Source organism: Corvus kubaryi, unplaced genomic scaffold (assembly GCF_017639235.1).
Source record: "Corvus kubaryi isolate FWS band 111438036 unplaced genomic scaffold, C.kubaryi_AGA036_p1.0 37308, whole genome shotgun sequence".
Classification (NCBI taxonomy): domain Eukaryota; kingdom Metazoa; phylum Chordata; class Aves; order Passeriformes; family Corvidae; genus Corvus; species Corvus kubaryi.
Window position 1 is genome coordinate 18,936,320 of NW_024581096.1, and position 24,913 is coordinate 18,961,232.

General features: G+C 40.1%; 1 long non-coding RNA gene across 4 annotated transcripts in view; it reads right to left on the minus strand.

Moving 5' to 3' along the window:
- Nucleotides 1-319: 319 nt before the first annotated feature.
- Nucleotides 320-24,913, minus strand: part of LOC121664974 — a 48,819-nt gene continuing 24,225 nt past the window's right edge. For 3 of the 4 annotated variants that reach the window (XR_006016183.1, XR_006016182.1, XR_006016185.1), the window contains 2 exons: nt 2,682-2,790; nt 320-1,377 (listed from right to left, as the gene is read on the minus strand). This is a non-coding gene — a long non-coding RNA (uncharacterized LOC121664974). Of the gene's footprint in view, nt 1,378-2,681; nt 2,791-23,508; nt 23,975-24,559; nt 24,719-24,913 lie in introns of all 4 variants that reach the window. The other variant, XR_006016184.1, reaches the window with a different exon arrangement.

A 24,913-nucleotide genomic window follows, 5' to 3' on the forward strand; every position in this document is an offset into this window, starting at 1 on the left:
ATGTCTCTCTCCCACACACTGCAAAAGTCAGCAGGAGCTGACCTTTCTCCTCACCAGCTGTCTGACCTGGCTGTCGTTCCTGAACAGCGGAATTATTGCCTTGTGGGGCTTTTCTATTTGTCTTCCCCATCTATCTTAAAAATAAACATGGACCAAATGACAAAAACTCATACACTACCAGTCTGTGCTGCAGGCAGTTACACAGTTACAGTGATTGGAAAACACATGGAGCAGGGATTGATTAAAATATCACGGGCCAATGGCATTATGCATCTTATTTCCTTCACAGATGTAGTCCTAAAAGTATTCTAGGACAGGCTTGAGAACATGGTGATAATCTTTTATTTATAGTGATTAAATTGTTAGCATGATGAAAATTTATATCCTTGTTTCTGAGTGCCACTGCTCATTTCCAAAATCTCTCTTTTGGGTGGAAGATATTTTTATTACTAGCTTCACTTACAGTAGGATCAACACAGATGAGGTCTAATAGGCAATGCTAAGATATAAATAGGAATGCAAACAGGTAAAGAAAATAACATTATCACACTTTTTAAGTGAGAAACTGAGGTATAGAGAAATCAGCTGTGGGTATCAACTACCTGGAAGTGCTCTCTCCAGTTAATTTAAAGAGTTCCACAAAATTCACCTGGAAAATCTGTTGTAAAACAGTGAGTTCAATCTTGATTTTCAGAATCCTAGATCACTACCTCAAGAAAAAATAATCCCATTTTAGATGCAAAACAAAATTCAGAGATAAGACAGAATATTTGTATTGCCAATGGAAATGCTTGGATAAATATGATACCACCTAGATGATGAAATATGACACTGTCTAGATATGTTGGATAAAATCATTACACCATGATTCAAAAATGCAGCAGAAGAAGATAGCAGATGCTTATGCTCATCACTTCTTTAGATGTTCTTTCTGAGAACATGGTCTGAGCCACGTTTTTAGCCAGTGGGTTTTGTGACACTGAGCTGGGAACTCTTCAAAAACATTGGTGCTGTGTTATGGTAAGCTGTGTCTCATGATGTCTTGCTGTTTGAGAAGGTAAGACCTTGAAACAAATCACAAAAATAGACATGAAACTGACAATAAAAGCCCAAGAGCATGGTGGATTTGGACTTTTCCAGGTGATATACCCAATCTGTAGATCAGAATTTGTCTGCAGAAGAGAAGGGATACAGGCAGTGCTGGACTGCATGAAGCCAGTGGTCAATTTGATCCAGTATGCCACCTGATAGGGATCAAGGAGGCATCAGAAGAAGCTTCAAGACATTTCTCTCATGAGGGAACTTTCCTGCTTCCCCATAGAAGGTTAAGGTCTTCTCAGTCCTGATGTATAAGGATTTATCTCTGTTCTCTTGCTCCTGTGGAAAGAAAACTGTTCTTTACCGTTTATAGAGTATTCTGCAGACTATCTGGTGAGTAAGGAGCTTTCATCACATAGACACAAAAACAGAGAGAGTTTTATGGGGTGTGTTTCATTCCTGTTGGGTGCCCACCAGCCATGACTACTGCCCTTTGGGCCACACAATCAACCTCCTCACTCATGAAGATGAATGTCGTATCAGCCCTGCAGTAAGCCATCATCTATTCTTGAGAAACAAAGAGAGTATATAGCATGACCTTCCTTGAAATATTGGATCTATTTACACGGGTTTGCATGGACCACATTACTTATGAGTCACCAAGGGGAAACTGAGCTCCTTGTAGATAAAACGATCAGTGCAAACCACTGTAAATAAATCTGAAATTTCTATGAAGGTCGCACTGTGTCTGATTTATACTTCAGCACCCTATGAAATAATGTTGACCAGGTAAGTGGTTTTCAATTATTATTTTTTTTTTTTTATTCACATAAGAAAAGGGAAAAAAACACCCCTTTTTGTAGGATAAGGGACTGCTCTATTTTAAAGTGTATCTGGTTAGAGAGATGACACATGCTCAGGAAGTAAGTTATTGTCTGGCATAAGGCTAAATGTTCCTGGACCTGATTCTGCCACCCAAACTAACCAGGATGACTTGAATGGGCATACAGGGCAGAGTCAAACCCAGCAGCAGCCACAGATGATCCTTAGACAGTTTGAAGCACCATTTTCCTGATTAATCTATACCTTTATTTTCATTATTAATCCCAGTATAGGTCAAGCCTGAGTGAAACTTTTGTATCACTAAGGCAGGAGCTATCATTAGCACAGGCATTTGGTCTTGCAAGGCAAGAAATGCTCCAGTGGCCATAGTATGGGAGTGGAAGTCAGGAATGTTGCTTTTGTCATTACTTTGCTTTGTGACCAGTTTGACTTCCCCTTCCACCTTTCATCTGACCTGTCTGTTAAAGCAGGCGAGCCCCTGGTATTGGAAGAGACTAATTGATGCAATTAGGAGCAATAACATGAGGACTCCATTTCAGATTCAGGGATATTGATAGGCTTTCTACTTGCTGCCCATAATGTCACTGGAAGGTAAAAATGGTATCTAGTAAGTGAATTTGATCACCTTGTATGTCCTTCTGAGCCCCAAAATGCAAGTTTTAGTGTTCTAAATAGGGTAAAATAAAAATAATTTTAGAGCACCTAAGGTTAGCACAGGAAGAAAAATATTTTGAGAACTACAGCAAGGTTGAACTTGCCTGGCCTGTTACTCATTCTCAGAGAAGTAAGTTATACTTAACACAGTAGAAAGTCAAGATTCAGGAAGATTGAGAGGGTCTTCAGAGACACTAAGTAGCCTTGGTGATCACGGCAGATGAACTTCAAATCTGGCAAGAACAATGGTGCTCTCTGGAAAAGGAGAAAATTTGAGTTACTTTGTGACTTCCATAATTTCAGAGAAACATGTTTTCTTTAAAATTTCCAGGAAAATATGCGCAGTGCTCAAACTTCAGCCCAGTTTTTAATGTTCTTAATAAAATGGCCTGAGTTAGAAGCTGATCTGAAGAGCAGCCTTCCAGGGAGTCTGGCTACAATAAGGTTTTTCTAAACCAGACTGAGATTCTAAAAACAGATTGGTTAATTTAAACCTGACTGGGACCAGCCTTTTGCCAGCCTCAGCAGTTCTGCCACACCTCAGGACCTTTTATCAAATCTATGCCTCAGCAAATTTAAATGCTAGTTTAACTGCTGTTGTTAGTTAAATGACAGTTAATTACACCCTTGTAGCTCAGATTAATCGCTTTAGCATATGAGTAGCTTACACATTGGACAGGATGTATCAGAAATGTCTCTGGGAAAGCTGAGTCAGAGCAGCAGTTTTCCCTTCACTGTAAAACCACCCTTCTGCCCTACCAAGGGCAAACCTGAGCACCCATCAGCCCTCCAGTGCCATCCTCAGGCACAGGAGGTGTCTCAGCTGGGCTGGTCACTGCCTTCTCAGGGAAAGGATTGAACACAGCCACAGGACTGGCAAAAACACTGGAACAGGTTCCCTGAAGAGGTGATAGATGCCACATCCCTTGAAACCCTCAAGGTTAGGTTGGATGGGGCTCTGAGCAGCCTGGTCTAGATGAAGATGTCCCTGGTCATCGCAGAGGTGTTGGACTAGATAACCTCTAAACGTCCCTTCCGACCCAAACTGTGCTTTGATTCTATAGGATTGGAGACTAAAAAACTGATAAAGTAGAATGATCACATTAAACAGGTGGGGTTTTTTGCTGCTATTATTAACACCATTATGATTGTGTCAGTTCTTCTCACAAGTCCCAGGCAGGAAGAAACCCCAAGTTGTCCCGGTCCCTGTGTAAACTCAAATCCACATCCTACAAAACTGCCACTTAAACTTTACAGTTGAATTACATCAAGTGATTGCTATTTAATTTGAGTGTAATGGCTTTAGAGTAATTGCACTGCAAAATCATCTATGCAAAATATTAATTCATCTTTTTATTTATTTCATTTGGCAGTTGGTTTTGCTGCCTTCTCTTCACCTGGATTTATCAGTAGTCTGGCGACCCTCAAAGACCATTTGAGAAGTGGTACAGCCTTGGCAAGGGCTAAATCCTAGCAGAAGACTCTCTGAAAGTCACTGTAAAGCTCTCTCATTCTGTTGCTCCACAGACCCTGCTTCACCATCTGCCTCGCGAATGAGATTTTTTGTTGCTGTATTTCACAGGTTTAAAAATATGGTTATTATGATCCATAAACCAGCTTTCACAGAGATTATGAATTAAGTCCCAAATATTGTACCGATGTGCTTTGTGAAATATATCTCCAACGTCAGAGCATTGCTGCTGTTATGACCCATCTGCATAATATTATCTCAGAGTACTTAAAGGCCTCAAGTTTTGTATTTGCTGCAGGGGATGGGGGAAGTTTTGTTTTGCTATCCCTCGTAGCAGCTCGAGAAGTATAACCTGAAGCCTTAAAGTCAGGTGGGTGAGATAAATTGAAACGGATCTTATTGCTCCCAAACACTCTCCTGGAAACAATGGCATCTTGACATTTTATCAGTCACTCATGCGGTCATTCTCAGCGGTATCAGCCAGAGCTTGAAGGATAGAGCTGTAAAGAAAGGATTGTCAGCCATAAACATTCCTCAAAACCATGAAAGCCACAAATGAAAGCTTAAGTAATGGAGGACGGAATACCCTTGATATTTCAACAATTACCTGCAACAACAGGCTTTGTTCAGAGCCCTGGCCATTTTTTCAAAAGCCTTTAGTTGTCATGGCCAGAATAGGATAGGGGGAAAAAAAGAAAAAAAAAAAAGAAAAATGGAAAAAAGAAAAAGGAAGAATGAGAAAAAGAGAAGAATCAAAAGCTCTGATGTGAAAAGATAAACTTGAGTGGCTGCATATATGAGGAAGTTTATGGAAATTTTTCATTTTTTTAAAAATCAAGATTTATTGCCAGACAGTAGAATTATTAGGCTTGTAGTGAGATACTTCTTCTTTTTTTTTCTTTTTTCTCTGAGAGATCATTAGAAAGACATTCATGCTGCTGAGCTGTTACCTCTCTGGTCATTTCGGATGTCAAATTATAGAAGAAAAAAATGACACTTGCAAGCATATGGCAATTTGAAAGAGCTTCAGTAATAGGCAGAAGCAAGAAAGTGGAAAAACAAAAGTGAATTCAACTTCATTACACTTCAGGAAAAATATCATATACATGTGCAGGATTTAAAAAAAAAGAAATCTAGTTTTAAATAGTCTTTGTGCCAATATTTTAGCAATTTAGAGCTCATAGAAACAAAGTAAAATGTAGTGCTTGGTATCCGAGTCGACCCAAACTCTGGAGGCAGCAAACATGAAAGGTTAAATGCTCTAGAAATTGCATTTGTAGAGTTTCTCAACTTAGGAGATTAATAGTTACTCAAATGGATAAATATTAGTAAAGGACCATTAGCAGGGAAAAACACATCAATGAATCAGAGCTCCCCAGCTTATCAGATCAATTTTAAACAGGTTTATCTTGGACTTTTCCAGCACCTTAATGAGGAACAAATTGGTTTTTTACCCCTTTTTGTTTCCTGAGATTTTGTTGACTTTTTGTTGTTCAGTATATCCAACCATTAATATAAATGGGTCAGTGGCATAAGAGCGTTAATTTTCCTTGCAGGTTCCTAAATACTGTAATTTTATGAAAGTTCCCTTTTATTACTCTGATCATGGTCACCAAAAGTTTAAGAACAAATGAGTTACTGTTGTTTAATGTTTCTTACAAAGGAAGAAGAGACAAACAATGAATATAAACAAATCCAGAAACAGGAGATTAGCTGGTTTTTTTTTCCTTTTATATATATACATATATATACATAGACAATAATGTAAACAGCTAAGCTGGAGTTTGTACACTGGCATGAGTAAACCTGTGGCCCAAAAGAAAAGAATCATACCCTGTGTTTGCAACAAATATTGAACCAGGCAATTGAATAGGAAAGCTCTGTTTTAACTTTTAGATATCTGGAACGTTTTAAAAAACAAAACAAAATTAAACCAAACCAACCAACCAAAAATCACAAAAACAAACAAACAAACAAACAAACAAAAAGAAAAAAAGGAGAGTGATGGAGAGTGATATTTAAAATACAGTTCTTGCTAAAACAACAGAACACACTCATTATACTTTATTAATGGTAGAGCAGAGAGCACAGCAGGCACTCCCTGTTTTAACTGCTCGCTTGCTCATGTAGAAACCTGAGTTCATTCAAAGTACTCCAGGACATGCCCATGGTCCCTCACTGCCATTCCAAAAAAACTGCAGGCTCGCATAAATCCTAGTCCATTTCTGATATGGTGATGTGGATTTCTTAAACACCCAAGATTGTCTCAGATGATTCAAAACACCCAGGGGAAAGAAAGTGGAATTAACTTGGAGAGCGAAACATTCTAAGACATGCAGACATCTGCCTCTGGGCGAGGCATCTCGTTGACTATTGACTTCTGTGGGCTTCAAATGACATTTGGCACCTAAATGCTTCTGCAGAGCTGACTACAGGATCTTTTTCCCTGGGGTACCTCTGTCTGGAGTTCATAACATTGCTCTGCAACCTGAGGGTTGGGTTTTGCTCCTGACCAGTTGAGTAAATCTTGATGATCCATTAGCCACCTTTGCTTTCATTTGGCATTGTATGAGTTTGGTGTATTTAAACCACTGCCTGCAAGGGCTGAATTTCTCTATGCCACTGTAAACGGAGCCCAGATTCCTTTGGACACTGTCAAAGGCTGAGGTAACAGGTTAGTTTCCACAGCCTTCGGATACAGTTTGTCATTTTGGAAGGGTGCTGGCAGATGTTTATGCCCTGAGGTGTCTGTGAGATGGAAAGTAGTTACCTTGTGGACCCGTAAAGTTTCTCATGGAGAAACTTGCCCTCACCTCCATCAGCACTTGTATGTGTCCTGGAGGAGGGACATCATGCAATCCCCTTCTACCCATGGACCTCACAGGCCAGGGACAGCAGCTCATCCTCCTCCCTTAATTTCCTGGCCGTATAAACCTGTCAGGATCCGACAAAAGTCTTACTTTACATAAACCATAACTTCTCACCAAAAAATCCTAACGGGTTTTGACATCAGCAGTTCTTTTATACATAATTTTGACGTAGAAGGTCTAACAGGATAATTCAGAAATCTGTTTATACCAATTGCAGCTGACACACAGATGAAGCTGTCTTTATACATTTTTTCTTACAATCGGCACTGTCTGAGGTCTGCAAATTATCTTAGCAAGTTTAGAAGTTTTCTAAACTGGATTTCTTTTGGATTCATATATTCATCCCATTTTCATGACAAAAAAAGCTTATTTTTGTGTGAACACTTCACGCTTTTATAGGGGAAAGAACAGAGTTACCACGAGGTTAAATGTTGCAGTATAGGTCTGAGCAAGTTGAAATACAAAGCAACACTTCTACTTCCTCCAATGAAATATGCATTTCATCTTCCATGAAGACTTGTTTCTTGCTAGTCTCTGTCAGCAGGAGCCATCAACATAACAGTGTTTTGCTGACCTGTGAAAGAGCTTCTGGTAACCACTACTCAAGAGCTCCATTAGGATGGAATCATTTAAGCTGATTCTGTAACAATGTGAAACTTTTGTAAAATGAGGTTAGGAGGTTGATGCATTTTATATAACCAAATGCAACCATTTTGGGCCTGAACTTGTGAGCTGCTGAATAGTCTCAGCTTCCATTAACATCACAGACATGCTCAGCATTTTATGAGATCAATACCAATGAAATCTAAAATCTTAAGATAATGTTTTAGTTACAGTAATAGCAGTGAAAGTGCATAGGAATTTGAAGGCATTTCCAAAATAAAAGAAACAAAACCCATAGCATGTTTACTTGTTACTGATGACAGTTTCTCGTTAATTTTTTTCTTTGTTTTGCTTTGCCCTGCCTTACCTTCCTGTGTCCTTAATCGGGAATAGCTCCTAGAATACATAGTAAAGCTAATCTAATTCATGACTTAATATATTTTTGACACTGTTCCTCAACCAATGACCAAGCATATCAATTTATTAATAATTACTTGGGAAGTTCTAGTTTTTAATAAGTACAACATAACACAGTCAGCCCATTAAATGCAAATGAAAGGTCCAGTAACAAATGTAGATGCAGATCAGAAATCTAGCCTAAAAAGGATGAAGTCCAGTTCCCTGGGGTTTTTCTCAGGAAAGTTTATAATTTAGTCACACATATAAATATACTGAACACTGTTGCAAACCTTGTTGAGTCCAGTTGCATCTAACAGCAGGCAAGTTCCACAGCCATATTCCTCTAATATATACAAATTTTGTCACCTTTTTCAGGCTAAATATATTAATTTCTAGTTTATCCCTATAAAAAAGATCTTGGTGATACCATTAATGCCTATGGCATCTGAACTCATAGAGGTTTTAAGTCTTTTTCTGGAAGATGTTCAAGATCCTCCATTCCTACTGACTACAGAGTCCTGAACAGAGTCCACCAGCAGGATCAGATCTAGGATACCTCCAAAAATTCCATCAGTGCAAGTAGAAACAGCACTGCTAAGAAGCAGGTAAAATTATAGTTTGTGGGAAGTTATAAACCATTTCCCAAAAATATCCTTTCATCTTGAAACTTCTAGTACTTGAACACAGAGATCCCTCCTCTTTCTCAGGCTATTTATCATTTTTAGAGGCTATAAATTATACACACCGAGCACCAATTTTATACACCAACAACCATAACAATGCAGTTGCAAAACAGAACACTCTGAAGGGTATGTTCCCCTTTCAAAAAGGATAAGGAAGAATAATAATGCAATGCCTAGGTCTGCAGTAACATTTTCCATTCAAGGATCTCAAACTGTTATAAAGGAGCCATTAACCTCATTAAACACCTGTGAGACAGGAATCTAGCCATTATCTTCACTGCTTTCCATGAAGAGGAAGAGCGGGGAGGGTATCCTAATGTTTGTGCACCTTAAGGGTAAGTTTTACAAATGTTTTCTACTTTTGCTATGACTGGTTCAACTCCATCAGTTTTAAGCAAATTCAGGAGCAATATATTGATTGTTCAGAGCCAAGACAGATTACATGATATATAACATGCTGACAACAATGCTGGATAGATCAGGCTCCTAACACCAACCGACTGACTGTTGTTAGTATTGACATTAAGTTAATTCATTGGGAGGAAAAGTTGTACTACAGAAATCAAAAGCGCACATCACCACCTTCTCTCAAGCCAGGGATTACCTGATGGAGTTTGGGATCTCCCATAGCCTGGAAAGGACCATGATTGTCTCTTACGAGAGCTTGCCACAAACTGGAAGTGGGGAGTCACTCTCAACTCCCTGCCAAGGAGGACAGCCTGAGTGAAGAGGGCTGAGCAGCAAAGCGAGCCCTGGCAGGATGCTGCCTCTCTTTTCCTCCTGGATAGCTCTCAGCAATCAGCGTGTAGCTGAGTTCTGGATCACAAATCAGAGCTAACCTCCCTCTAGCCACTGAAGAGTGACTGACTTGGGATAGATTCAGGCTTTCACTCTTTTCTATCTCGAAAGACTAGAGCTGAGCTTGGCAGCCTGAGCTTTTGTTATATTCAGCAGCGATTCAGTCAGCAGCATATGGAGCACTATTCAACCCACCCAGTCTGAATGTAGAGCTGAATACCACCCTGTTTTACATTGTTGCTGTCAGGTGTCCATTTTTTCTGATACTGAGATGCCAGAGCTGGCTGTCTCAGTCTTCTCCCTGTGTATTTACTCTGTGTGACATTTTGACTCCTGCTTTTGCTTTATTAACAGTATTTTTTACAAAGTTTGCTGGACAAACAGGCCAAAAGAGGCTCAACTGCTTACTTGGGGTCATCAGCACAGAAACAGAACCTAAATATGCTGTATCTTCTGCCCCCAGATCACCAGGCATCACCTCCACATGTGGAAGAGGTGTTTTCCACCAATAGTTAGTTTATTTTCCAGATAAAGTCTTCCCTGAAATGTCTCTGTGGCTGTCTCCAGGGTCTGGGGGTCTCCATTTGAAAATCACTCAGCTCCATTCTGACAAAGTGACTGGCACATGCAGGTCTTGCTATATTGCTGTATTGCTCTGCCTTTTCTCTTTTTAATACTACATCTAGATTCTTAGGAAATTACAGATGTTATATATTCACCCAGAAATACATTAACTAATAAGACATTTCTTAGATACCTGAACAATTAAGAAATATTTATTTTCAGACAGTACCCAGGAGGAAATTTCCAATTTTTGCTTTGCTTCATTACCATTATGAAGGTCAGTCTTTGTTCACCCTTGTTACAAAGTACATTTCATGAAGAATGCCAAAATTGCACCTTACGCAAAATGTCTTTTACTTTACTTTTTTCACCAGCTTTTTGTTTGAGAGATGTGTTGAGGATACTTAGGGAGTTGAGGGATGTGAGACATCAGTTCCCCAAACTCCAGCACAGCCATTGTGGTAAGAGCTGAGCATGCCATGAGTCAGAGCATCCCTGAAGAGCTGAACAGGCAAGTGAGACAAAAGATGAGTAAGGAAATGTCCACAGAGGCAGCTGGCCAAAGTTATAGGAGAGGTCAGGGGGAGAATGAAACATGGATAGCAAAGCTCTCATCTTCTGCTAAGTGCTCTTCCCACAAGGTGAGAAGGACTTGCTAATTTAGCCTTTCTATTTCAGTACATATCACCACATGAGACTCTCCTCCGTGTTTTCCAGACTAATTATACAGTTTTAAAATTCTTGAGGTTTCATCTGGACTCTCAGAAGCCAGAATGAGATGCAAAACAAAACGAATCATGAGAATAAAAACCCATTTGCTTTACCCTTTCTGCACTGATGTTCACAGGAAACACAAGTCATCTGATGATCTTCTGAGGAAGGCTAAATCATAGTTTTGCACCATGCTCTTAAAACTAAAATCCTTCTCTCCTTCCCACCCTCCAAGTGCATATAAAACTCAGAAGTGTGTAGTCTTTGCTCTTTGTAAATATGCCTACCTGGAATATGAATTCCAGTTTGAGCACGTCCTTTGCTTGATCTGGAACTCACTTTGCCAAGAGGATGCAAACAAGAACATATAAGTGCTGACAGTTCTCCAATGCCATTTCCACAAATCCTCCTCCAGGGACAGATAAATAATGAAATGACTGAATGGGAAATAACACTACAGCATCTCAGCCTACAGAACCACAGGATATGCACCAGACACACATGGGTGAATGCTGAAATGCTGAGAACATTTAGTAACACAGATAGGACTTTGGGAATCCTCATGCTTGTCTAGGCTAACTGAAGTGTAAATCTGGAGTAAATGGAGCAACAGTGATGCAAACTGTCATAACAGATTGAAAACCAGACTCAGAGTTCCTACCATCTACCTACATGATAGGAAAAATCTTCATCATCTCTGTATCAAGGCATATTTCTTGATATTTCTCTTTTGAGCGCCTCCTCTGCCGTTTTAGTGGCACTGAAATGCAAAATATTCATCTTACATTTTCCACAGCTGATTCCCACTCTGCTAATTCAGTTATGCAAGACTTGACCCAAATTATTCCTCTCTTGGTTTGGTGGGGTTTTTTTTTGGTTTTGGGTTTGGCTTTTTTTTTGGTTTTGTTTTTTTTTTAGTACTTTGCTGGTATTGGTAAGCAGTCTTTATGTCCAAGGCTGTCAGTAAACTGAGTTTGATCAGGCAAATCTTTACTCCCAAGACCGTGCTGCTGAACTAGAATGGTAGAGTGTACTCTCCGTTAAGTGCATTAAGCAAAACAGCATAACAGCATGCAGCATTTTATACTTGTAGCCTGCAATTTCCCCTCCTGCCCATATCAGGGAGATCTATCACCCTGCAAGCACAGGATTTTTCCATTCAGTGACTGTTTCCCTTCCTATTCATTGCTAACATGCTATCAACCATTTCAGCCACTGCTAAGAATTGAGCTGATGTTTGCAGAGGAGTATCTAAAATGATTTGAAGACTATCTTCCTGAATGTTAAAATATTTCCTTGAAGTTCTTTATAGAATAGGGGTTTTTTTCCCCTTATTTAGCAGGTAGATTTAGTTCCCTCTAACTTTAAGGGGACCATATACCACTAGAAATCCATGTATGAACTCTGTGACTTCTCAGACACATCAGCGTGTCAAAGTTTCAGGAATTAATGCCTGTTATTGAAAAGATTTACTTCAGCTTTCTCTAAGCAAAAGACAACTGAAAGACCTACAGTCTTGTGCTGCAGTCATTAGGCTGTGTCATCCTCCACTCCCTACTTAAAAGCTTCTTGTTGTCTCCTCTTTTCTCAGCCAGAGAGATGCTCTGATTCAAGACAATGACATCAGTGGCCCAATTTTCTACTGTGGGCTTTAGATATAACACATCTCTCTTAGTAACCCAGTACCATTTTTTTTGCTATCAAGCAAGCTTTCTTTCTAATATGATACATGTTGTTCTATGGGAGTTTTTCTGATTTTCGTGAGAGACTGTCCCACTTGGACCCACCTTTAACAACAAGAGGCAGGAAAGGGTCTTAAGCCCCTTAAAACCAGCTTAAAAGGGAAATGCTTTTCATACAGCAGCTCTTCAGTTTTCAAATGGTTCTTGCTCATTGTGCTTTGATCCTATTGATGCTGAATGCTCTCTTGCTATACCTCAGTGTGATATAATGGAAGGAACACCATGTGGTAGTCTGCAGAAAAGTCGATTAAACTAGCAGACATAAAACTGCAAACAGCTTTTACGCGTCACTAATGGACTGGGACCGCTTGGCTTTTATGATAGCTCAGAAAACCTTACACACCTGAGGAGCTGTAAAAATGAGTAACAGTTAAAAACAGGAAGAAATGTAAAGGACAAGGTGCAAAGCTAGATGGCTTTTGGCATGAGCTATTCAACAGTGTCAGACCATGGTCTGTTTACAGGTACAAACAAAATGAGCTCTCCTTCTCATGGGAGAACTGCCTTTATCCCAACCGTACCCTGGAAACTTGGTGATCAACAATTTGACTATTAGCAGAGTCCCTTTCCATCTGTTAAAAAGAGGTAATGACTTTGGTCAACAGGGACATTTAAATTGTAGGTTCAATGTTTGGCTAACTAAGGATAAGATTCGGCACTTGTCTCAGACTTAGCAGAAACACTGGTCATTAAATATTTCCCCATATCATGTTTAGCTCTGGCCAGTGCTGCCTGTCTTTCACTTTCAGACCCTCAAGGCTTTTTGCCTTGTCACCCTGTTGCCACATGTAATGTCTACATGGTGCTGTCCCTCCTTTTAGGGCTCAGGACTCAGAAGGGCAAAAGTTCTGCCAAATTCTTTTCTCCTCTCCTCAACTGGCAGACACATGGGCTAATTCTCCGAGACAAACTTAACAAAGCAGTATCAGAGAAATGACAAATTTCTATAAGTAATGCTGAATACTGCAAATGATATGCCTGAAAAATCACTTGATCATTAAACTAGAGAAGATGCCTTCTGTAAAATAAATAAACCATGAAAAGAGAAGGCAAACTTGCAATTTAATATTCACAAGGTCTGAACTGCTCAGGAAGATCTTGGCCAAATGTGAAGACACTCTGTGTGTCATGCACTTTTGACAGATGCTGTCCCCAAAGAAAAGCTGAAGCCAAGTCTGACACCTGACTCATACCAACAGGGAAGACAGAGAAATCTCCAATGCTGGCTCAACTAGGCAGGAGACAGCAGGGTTTTTTATGGCAAAATCTTTTGACTGTCATAAATTTTCATGCTCTGTACCTCGATACCACGATGAAAGGCAATGGATTAGATCCATTTGTCATTATTAAGACTCTTGCTCCTAGTTGGAGGAAAAAAGTTAACTTGCAGATAGTATAGCTCAATTAAATGGAAACCACACATCCTAAAGAAAACCAACCCTAATTGCAGAGCTTTGACCTAAAATGAATCAGGTTTGGTCTTAACTGACTGAGCACCAAAATGTATATTCTATTATTTTTCATCTTGCTGTGGTAATTAATGTAAGAAATGTTTAATGCCAAGTTAACTTTGCCTGTAATGTCCTCAGATTAAAGAAATTGGAAATAGCATCTCTGTCAGAATCGTTGCACAGTGTTCTCATCCCCTGAAGGAAACCCAAGCTCTGCTGATTAAGAAGACTTCAGCTTTTGATCATGAGTTATTGGATATCGACCCATCATTCAGTCAGGGCTGCAGACTGACTGTCCTGAACTGAAAGGCTTGGAATCAGATCACATCCAGGGGGAACAGCTCTCCAAGCAAAACTTCCTTCTCATCTAAATCAAGTCTACAAATAGCAACTCACGTTTGTCAGACATTCATCAAATGTGACATGCTTCATGGAGCCAGGCCACAAAAACACAGGAACCTGTCACAATAACCTCATGCAAGACAGTAGACGGTCCTGATGCTATATGACATGCCAGGGAGCAGATATCATGCTTCCCGAGCAGGTGAATATAAAACTCAATCTTGTAGAAAGAGAAATTGTCACTCATAAATTGGGGGGAGGGGAAAAAAAAAAAAAAGGAGACTATCTGATCCAATTAAAGTGTACATTGATTACTGTCAGGTTGCAGAAATGCTGACACACAAGGATTGATCCTGCTTGAAGATGGTGCAAGCAGCAAGCCCCAAAACTGGGGGCTATAGGTCTTTCCAAAACCACAAGAAGTAGCTGCTAAACCCAGGCACAAAAGTTCTTCAGAGTTAGGTATCTCAGTGTATCTCTTAAAAGCACTAATGGTTTGGTCAACGATTATCACTATTTTTGTTATTGTTCAGTACAGAATGCTGCAATTTAGATGCTCCTGCAGCAAAGAGCTGCCTGCAAGTCTCTAGGCTATGCAAGGACCAACTCCACCAAAAACACAGCAGACAAGATATGATAAGCAAGACCAGTCAGTGTCTATTCAAGCCCAGCCGTCTTCAACAGGGCAGCAGGACTTCATCAGGGGGCAGCACAAGGGGAAGGTTTTGAAATACAGATGAAAACAACAGCAAAAGAAAGTAAAGTAAAACAAAAATCTTCAAAAAAAGAGAAGCTTTTAACAAAACTGCCTCCTTTTCAAAATCAGGGAGCCAGAGAAAGTAGGCTTATATTGAAAGAAATTCCTGGCTGTGTGGGTGGTGAGGCCCTGGCACAGAGAAGCTGTGACTGCCCCATCCCTGAAAATGTCCAAGGCCAGGCTGGATGGGGCTTTGGAGCAACCCGGGATAGTGGAAGGTGTCCCTGCCCGTGACGGGGAGGAATGAGAAGGGCTTTAACGTCCTTTCCAACCCAAACCATTTTGTGATTCTATGAAAACTCTTTTGCCCCCTAATGATTTGTTCCTACTGAAAATTTTCCCTTTTTAAAGTGGACATTTCCTCCCTTCACCATTCTTCCTTTATATCCCTTTCTTTCTATTTTCAACCCCCTACTATCCCATTTTTCCATAATGAAAGCAGAGATAAAATAAGGAAAATAAAATTACAGATTAAAACTTCTAACAAATTCTTCACGACAAAAATCTCAAACAAGCAAATATTAATCTGTTTTGGAAATACAAATTAAAATAATAATAATAAAAAAATCTTACTTAAGTAGATTTACTAGAAAAATCGTATAGCCAGTAACAAGTTCATTTATTTTCTTGTACTAAAAGAAAAGAAAGATGGATGGGTTTGGCTCACCCAGTGCATGGTTCAGAGGCCCATTGTGTCCAGTTGTGTCACATCCAGACACATCCACAACACTCACATGTGGATGTTTATGTGCCATAGACAGTATAAAATGATATCTACATTTATACTACTCAGAGTGTATCCCCTTGGGTTAAATTACATCAATTTTCCTTGAGTCAGTTCATTCACCTTCAAAAAAAGGAAACTAATATGTCTTGTGACCACTTCAAAAATTCCATTTAATCCATTGACAAAATTATAGACAGAAAATATTAAAATACATGGACCTATCTATCTAATGTATTGATACATTTGTGATCACTAGATGAAGTGATGCTATACACCACAGAAATATTCCAATTGACTGGCCAGAAGGAATGTAAAACTCAGCCTTCCCCTGGAAGAAATCATGACTGCTCAACTTTGACTTATGTCCTTTAGCAAAAAATAGATAATTGCTGAAGTAGGTAATATAATCAGCTTATAGCTGATTTTTTCATGTAAAACAATAGATGTCTGTAGTTTGAAGATAGAAATTCTTTCCCTTTTGATGGCCAAGTTCTAAATTACTGTGACAGACATTTCATTGACAACATGTGATGGTCAGAGCTGGGTAACAGTGCCCATCCAGTTTATGTACTGGATGTTGCTGTCTGTGAGCTTGAACTTACAGAAACCTCCCAAAACTGCAAGGCACCTCAGAAAAATCTGCACACAGAACTTCAGATGGGCACACCCCTCTTCCTAACACAGGACATAAGAGATCTTTTACACCATGACAAAAAAGTGATAAAAACGCCCCTCTGGATGGTTGAGAATTTGCAGCTGGAATGAGGTGGTTTATGATTAATGCCCTGTGAGGAGGATGCTGTAAACAAAACATTATTTTGTATTGCAAATAAATGGGTCTGCTAAGTGCTGTCTGAATACCCCCAGGTACCAGTGGCCCACAGCTCTGAGAAAAATGCATTTGCAGAGCACTTAGTGTCAAGAAAGCCCATCTCTTGGTGCCAAAGGGTTAAGAGTCTCTCCAAATCAGAGGATAAACTCATTAAAATGGGCCATTACTGGATAAAGAAGAAGCCCCAAGACTCCTTCTCCATTTCTTTGCCAGGTTAGCAGGAGGAACCAAAGAGCATAATACAGGTTTCAGTGCACATAAAACAATAGTAAGCTCCATAAGGAATGAGGATTTCAAAGTAAATAGAATACTGAAAGTCAGCAGAGGCAAAAGTTAACTTAATATAAAATACTTGACTCTCAGGTAAGGCATTAAGATACTGTTTTGGCAGCCAGAACTAATAGCAGGCTTGCTGAAAGGGTTTTGGCTTCAGAAAGAAGACAAATACAATCCTAATCCCTTTTTCCTGCCACACGCTGGAGATGAGTGAAACCCAAGGGGGAAATTCTTATTACAGCAAATAGGTGCAAGTCCACAGGAAAAATTAAGTCAACTTGACAATTTACAAATTTCTTTTCAAGCATGAAAGGTGGATGAAAACAGAAGGTTATTTTTAAATCCAAACCACAGTATTTTGTATCTGCTAATACCATTGCCGAAGAATAAGGGACATAGGAAAAGAGTCCATAATGAACACGAGTTTCATTTCACTGGCACAGAGCCAGGACAAAATAACTTTTGTTAGACAAGCAATATTAGAAAATCTAATACCAGGAAAAGAAGCTTTTTCCTTCTTCCCATCAGGGGCAGTGAGACCTGGCAGTTTATCCACAGCTTTCTGGGTGAAGATACAAACCAAGGTAAAATCTGCTTATCCTTGACTTTGCTGGGTAAGGAATATACAGCACAATATTCCTCAGTACAAAAAAAAAAAAAAAAAAAAAAAGTTCCTTTACTGTGTGCTTCACGTTCCTTCTGATTTATTCCCCTGCAGACAAAAGAGGATTAGGGATAATCAAAGTTTGCCATCAGCATACCTCTACTATTCCACAAATGAAAGACCTTGAGCTTTGTGGAAAATACCCATACTGTTAGGTGGGCATCTGCTTAACTCTTATGGACCTTTAACATGTCTTTTGAAATGCTCAGGCATGCCAGGACCTAGCAGTATTAAATCTTGCTTTTGTAGGTGGAAAAAATTGCAATCCATGCTCTGTTACAGTGAATTGACCGTACAGATCAAATTATACCCTACCCACTAAATAGAGACAGATATGCTCCTGAATCTTGGGCTCAGATGCTCCCAACTCCCTTCTGGCATCCAGCAAGCTGCACTTCTACTGTTCATTTTGGGCATGGAAAATAAATACCTCCTTGTCCAAATGCATTGTGGTTTGGGTGTACAACACCACAAGCATGACGGAGTCAGTGACGACTGTACCTGGGGCAAAAATAGCTAGTTTGGGGATGAAATGCTGATGGCTAAAATCACATCTTTCCTTAATGTCCCAAAAAGTGGTTCCTTGCCTTTTTCCCCCATTGTAGGTCCAGATGTCCCTTCTTGTTGAGTGAGGAAATCAAAAGAGACCACTCTGTTCAGGTTGCTGTATGAGCTCTAAGCCCAAGTGGCTGCCATGAAAGCATTATCGACAAGGAGAAAAGATCTGATGATGAGGAGTAGAGAGATGCTGGGGGAAAAGGAACTGCATCTCAGGCACTGGAAGAAGGAATTTTACCCTCCCCCTGTAGACCATAGAGGAGTCAAAGGGATATGGCAGATGAGATGAGAGAACTGGTTTGGAAATTTGCTCTGTTTCTCACAAGAGGTCATATGGGTGGAGAAACGTGTCCAGTCCTAGGGGCAATCTGTGAACCCAAGGCTGAAACTGTGCAGAGAAAATTCCCTGGAGGAAAGAACATCAATTAAAATTCTGAAATGGAAAACATCACAGAGGCTCATAAACAGACAATATTTAAATGTCTGTCAGCAGATACTCTGGATTATACTCTGGATTACCATGTGCTACCTCAGACAGCAAAAGAATGACCAGCCAATAAATACAACAAAAATGCCCAATCACAACAAAATGCTACAGGAAATTTCCACACCAAAAGAGTCCCTCTAGCAGCATTTTTAAATGATTTTTCTCTATGTGACTTATAACTGAATATAATATATATGTACCTTAGCTAGCATGATGGGGTCTAGTGTGATATAGAATAAGTTGATTACATAATTGCTACCATGAATTGCACTGTAATGCTATTAATATACAAAAAGTGTTTGCTGGATTGGGACCTGAGCTCCTACCCCATGAAACTTACCCCAAATCTCTAGTTAATTCTTGTAATACTGCTCTTCTTTGACTGCACCTAATTAGAGGATTGCTTGGTGAGAGATATATATGACTATCTGTATGCATATATAAATATTCATATAAATAAACATATAAGTATCTACAGATGAATATATAAATATCTTCACATGGAGAGATTTGAGCCAATGTTAAAATGCATCTTCTTTCCAGCAATGTCAACAAAATTTTAATAGATGAAGATTTCTGAAAATTTCAGTTGGTTTGGGTTTTAAGACTTTTTGGTACAGATTTATTGTCTATGTTTTATTTATTTAGTTAATTGCTCTAAGTTAGGTCATGGTCACCCTTGTATTTCTCTATAGTTGAAAGAGAGGAGATGAAGATACTCTTAGAGAAGGTGACTCTGACCTTTTTTGGGTTGAATCACCCTCTGGAGGTGCCTATTTCATCCCTGCCTAAGCAGCAAATATAGGATTACTTCTTACTTAGCATGCTGACTTAAAAAATTGAAGTCGAATTTGGTCCCTAGTTCCAAATTCCTTCATCAGCCAAATAAAACAATGTTTCCTCTTATCTGGAGTGCATCAGTAAAAAGGTGTTTGAAGACAGTGAATTAAGCCTTGTTTGTTCAGTGGTTGACCCCATCTTGGGACAGGCATCTGGAACTGGTGACATCAGTTCTAGAGATGTCAACCCAACATCACTGGCCTCACATGATTATGTTACAACTCTTTGACAGCTGAAGTCACGAGGTGCTCCTCTCACTCCTCTTTTTAATATAAGCACGTTTCCACTCATCTGGGCGAATCTCAGATTTCCTTGAAAAATCATCTCTTAAAATTCAAGCACAGCTAGGATGAAACATAGTGGGGTTTCTTCAATCTCTTACAAGACTGTACCTATCATTTAGGACAGAAAATGACTTAAGCTTGAGCTAGACACCCGGTCTCCATCACAGATAATAGAAAGAGGCAAACATCTTCAGAGGGCAATTAATCCCTGGGGTCGGTCTTGATTTTGGTAAAGTGAAAGTCGTTTTGGGGTGGGTATGAAACGTAGGAATGTCTTGCAACTGTGATAAATAGAAGGAGAGGTGTTATGAGAAGAGTGAAGGCAACAGTACAGCTGCTACACATCTGAGCTAGGGGTGTACACACTGGAATTCATCTCATCCAACTTCATCCACTTAAAAGATCATCATCAGGCCCAAGTTAATCTAGGCTCTTTTCTAGTTGATGGAGAGAGCATGACCAGAGGGCCCATCTAGTATCTGCACTACTGGCAGCCAAAACACTCATGGCATGTGCCAGCACTTGCCATCAACTTTAGCACAAACCTTGATAACTAATTGCTCGGTGGCTCACTTTTAGTCAACTTAAGTGAGGTGAGATGGATTCCACACCAGGTATTTCCTATGGAGGCAAATTTGCTTTATTTAAATGTTGAGTTGAGAACAGGACATAGTCCTTCAGAATTCTTTTGTGCTATAGGCTCAGGAAATGCATAGCCTGGAAAAAGAGCATTAGCTCACCTAGTCTAACCACTTGGATATCATCAGCTATTAACTGCCACACAATTATAACTGCACTAAACCCAGTCAAATGCTTTTGCTTAAACTTAACCTGTACTTGGCTACAATTGCTTTTCAGTGTTGGACTGAAGACATCAAAAGTAAGAGAATTTCCCTCATCTCTGTAGTTTGTTCTGAGAGCTAATTGCCTTCCCCACTATAAATGTGCACCTTTTTCCCCCATTTGAATTTGCCTGGCTTCCAGCCACTGACTCTTGTTAAGACTTTATCTTCAAGATTCAAGATCCTTTTACAACCCAGCATATTTCCCTTAGGAGGAAACTTACACATGGTCACAGAGGAAATATATAACAGAGCAAGGAACCAAACCTTACACTCTGAAATCTCAGGATAATGCCCAGATCATCAGCTCATCCATGCTGCTGACAGCACATTGGAGAATGGGGATGGATAATGGTTATTAATGCAGCATGAAGACAGGGTTTTTACAGGTGAGACTGTGAGAAAGGATAGTGTTACCTCTGTCTTGTCCAGTGATACACACTGCATTGGCAGCTGGGGTGCCACAGAAGAGACCTGGTTATACAGGACACAAATGTCTCGGGAACTCAGCAATGTATGGCTCTGGCCTCTCATGAGACAGACTGTTTCCCACATTTCTGCTTCAGTCTGTTTCTAACTTAATAGCAAATGTCTGCCTTGATTGTACTCTGACTTTCATGAACCAGACAATGCTCTCTGCAACACCGCAAGTAGCAGGTGCCCCTGAACCTGACATCCCTCATCCTGTTCCTCCAGCTTCCCCTCCTGGCATCCTGAGGTTATTGTGGCAAAGACACACGAAAGGGCACACAACTCTTATGGAAAGTGGCAAAATTCATATAAGAGAAAGCACCTTCTCCCTCCCTGGAGCTTCACCTTGACGTTGTGAACTGAATCTCTGCTCTCTGTCTGCTGCAGCCCCACATAAAAAGAAAATTGTTTCTCATAAATTACTTCAGAAATGCACATTGCATGTTAATTGTAAAATAAACAGTTTAAATTCATTTCATTGAGCATAACATCAGAAAGAAAATGAGCCAACTGCAGTAGATTATTTTTGTTGGATAGGTTTCAATCATCTTTACTGATGCCCTTCATTCTTCTCCTGATTACCATCACTAAAAATCCCCATATCAAATTTCATCCGAGTATCTAAAAATAGAGATATTTATAACTTAGCTGTTTTTGTCTCACAGTTCTCCTCCCCCTTTCCTCCTTGCATTTCTAATCAGACTTATTTCAGAAATATGTAAAACATTCATGCTAGGACTATGTACGGAGAGGAATGCGGGGATATCACCACCTTCTTTTTTATCTGTACCATAGCTGGCCAAAGGAGTAGGTTCAGCCCATTCCCATTAGCTCTGCCCAAAGTTGTCCCATGAGACTTCTTCTCTCAGCTGCTTATATGAACAGTGCCTATTGACATTCAGATCCAGCCAGGTTAGCAAAGAGTTCCTAATAAGACTGATTAAACAAATCTAGTTTGCTTCCACAAAAAAAAAAAAGCGTGAAGCAGAAAACACAAATAGTCCATCCCACAGGCCAGCCGGAGCAGAAGGCAATATATGGGGCAAGACAGAGAGCAGCATCTTCTTCAGCTAGTTGCACTACATCCAGGAGATGTGTGATCAAGGCATTAGTGCAAATTCTCACTCAGAATAAAAGCACCACAACTCTACTGACTTCACACCAATGAGAAGCCAGCTGATAAGCTGGATGTAAAACCAGCAAGTTTCACAAGTTCAGAGATGGGTGGATGTCACCCTTCCATGCTTGATCTTTTGTTTGACATCCCAAAAATTAACCAATTCATATTGAAATCAGAAGTCTACCTGTTGAGCCTACATGATCACTTTGTAGGTTCCAAGTCATACCTTAAGGCACAAGATAAATTGAAACTTAGCCCAGTCTTGTTTAAAATTCAGCTCAGGTTCATAGAACTACAAACCTCAGTTAACCCTGTGAACTTGGCTCAGTTTTAGGGTTTGAACAGTCCAGGTCTAAACACATTTAAAACACTTTTTCTTTTTTTCAAAAGCAACCTGGGCAACAACTGAAAGCCTTGGGAAAAGTTCCTCTGCATAGAAAAATAGCTAATGCATCAAGTTATGGTTTCTTAATGGCATTCAATTAACACATCACTGTTGTTAGCTGATTAAAAATTAACTGCGAATACACATTTAACATTTAGTACTTACAAATGTTCCTTGATTTATTAAAATTGTCAGGAGTTAAGGAGTCTTGGGATAAGCAAGGAATATTTTCTTTGCCTATTTTGGTAACTCTGTAATGAAGCAAGCAGCTTTTAACAGGGAATTCAGACTTGAAAACTTTTCTGTAAAGCACAATATTAATCATTCTTCAGATACTAATGCTCACTTTCCTCAGTTCGTGCTGTTTGTGATAGTGTGTATTGACTAGCTGCTGTTGCACTGGAAGAAATCCCCTACTTCAGAATTGCAAAAGAAGGGAATGTTGTTTGGAAATGTGCAGATGAATTTCCTCTCTTATTGTATCTGCCAACAGGAAATCTCCACACTGACTTTTTGGATTGCAGTATGGCAACAAATGCCACCATGGGCCTTTTGCTGCATGTGCCACCACTACATCAACAAGGAAAGAGGTGACACCCCCAGTCTGTGGTTAGGAGCAAGCAGATGGAAAGCCATGCTCAGGAGAAGCACAGCCAATGCTGGACATGAATTGCATCCTCCACACAGAGGGTTTCCAGTGACTGGCAATCCCACCCCACCTCTGATGTGACTTACAGGACCACCTCTGGCAGACCCATTGATGCAGCCAGTCTGTGCTCCCTGTCATCTGACAACGGTGTTGTTCCTCCTATGATCTTTCTAAATTTGGACATGTCAGTACTGATGGTGTATACTGGGCTGGCTCCGACTGCACGTGCAGTTGCTGCAATCACATGTTCAAACAGACATTTAAGCCTCTGAAGAAATATTTGTACTCTCAGATGTGGCTAATGTGTTTATTGAACCAGGTCCAGGCAGTGACAGGCACGAGGACACTGCAGAAATAGAAACAATGCAACCAAGAAGCAGCAATAGCAGTGCAAAGAGCTCAACATTTCAGCTAAAAAAGTCAGGGAAAAGAGAACTTTCCTCCTACCTGAGCACTGATATTTCAGGTCCGCCTGCTTTAGTCCACAATCGTGCCTCTCTGATTAAGTGACATATGGATGCAGATCACGAAAACAAGACCCCTACAATGTGAGCATTTGGTCACCCTGCTCGTGAGATGCTGACAAAAATCTCTTAAACACAGAAGTTGACTTCAAGCACTGTAATTTTCTGTCTTTGCTCTGCCACATTGCTCTACCCCCAGTATAAAACAAATGAGGAAAAAAAATAGAAGAGAAATGAAAAAAAATGAAAAAAACCAAGCTTGGGAGCACTTTTTATCACATTCCCCTCTGACTTGCTCCTGGGGAACACAGCAGTGTTTTTCCTTAGTTCTGTACCTAATGAAACTCTTGTCATGATGCAGGGATTAATCTGATTATTTATTATTTGCATTAAGATGATACCATCTGCCCTTCTCTTTTCTCTTCTCTTCTCTTCTCTCCCTGAATTATCTGTTGTGTAGAGCAAGATGGGCAGTGTGTTAAGAAAAGGTGGTTATGCCTGTTTCAACAAAGGAAAGTGAGGTGGGGAGAACTTAGGGATTTAGCTGGAGTTTGCTGAAGCACAGTCAAAAGTATCCTATCCATTTCTATGGGCTATGTATCAGGCCCTAAGCATAAGCCTACTCTGCATAAAACATCACTGTGAGATAGAGATTTAAATTAGCTCCAAAATAGCCGAGCGTCTGCACTGCAGCATCGCCACCTGAAGAGAGGCTAGTTCTGGCTGCTCAAGCAGACAGGTCATCCCAGCTTGGTGCTGGTAAACTGAGGTCCTGCAGCCTCCTCACTCAGAGCTGGCTCAATGTACAGCACTCCAGGCTGTATCGAACACAAATGCCCAGGATAACCTCCCTCAACTAGCACAGGAAGCAGTAAAATGAGAAAATAATGTTTTCAATCACAATATGTACTTTACCACCATCCTGTCTCAAAGTATAGCTGCCATGCTGACAAAACAGGGTTCAGGATGAATGGTAAGTAAGAACATTGCTTTCAGTTTTGCCTGTTCTCTACCATATTTATTGTGGCTCTTACCAGGTCTAAAATTCCAGTTTATGAGAGATGACTGAGAGGGGACCTCATCAATGTCTTTCAGTGTCTGGAGGGAGGTGTCAGAGGATGGACCAGGCTCTGCTCCATGGTGCTCAGCAATAGGACAAGGGACAATAGATGCAAACCGATGCACAGTTTCACCTGAACATGAGGAAGATCGTTAATCTAAGCATCCTTCTGTAGGTTAAGGGTGAGTTCGGTCGGGACGGAGACGGAGACGAATGGAGAGATCTCTATAGGCAGGTCTTGGGACACAGTCGGTTTATTGTAAAGGCGTGGGTATAGGGGCACTGCTCAGAGCTGCCTGACTCAGCTCTGAGCAGGCCCAAGAGAGTA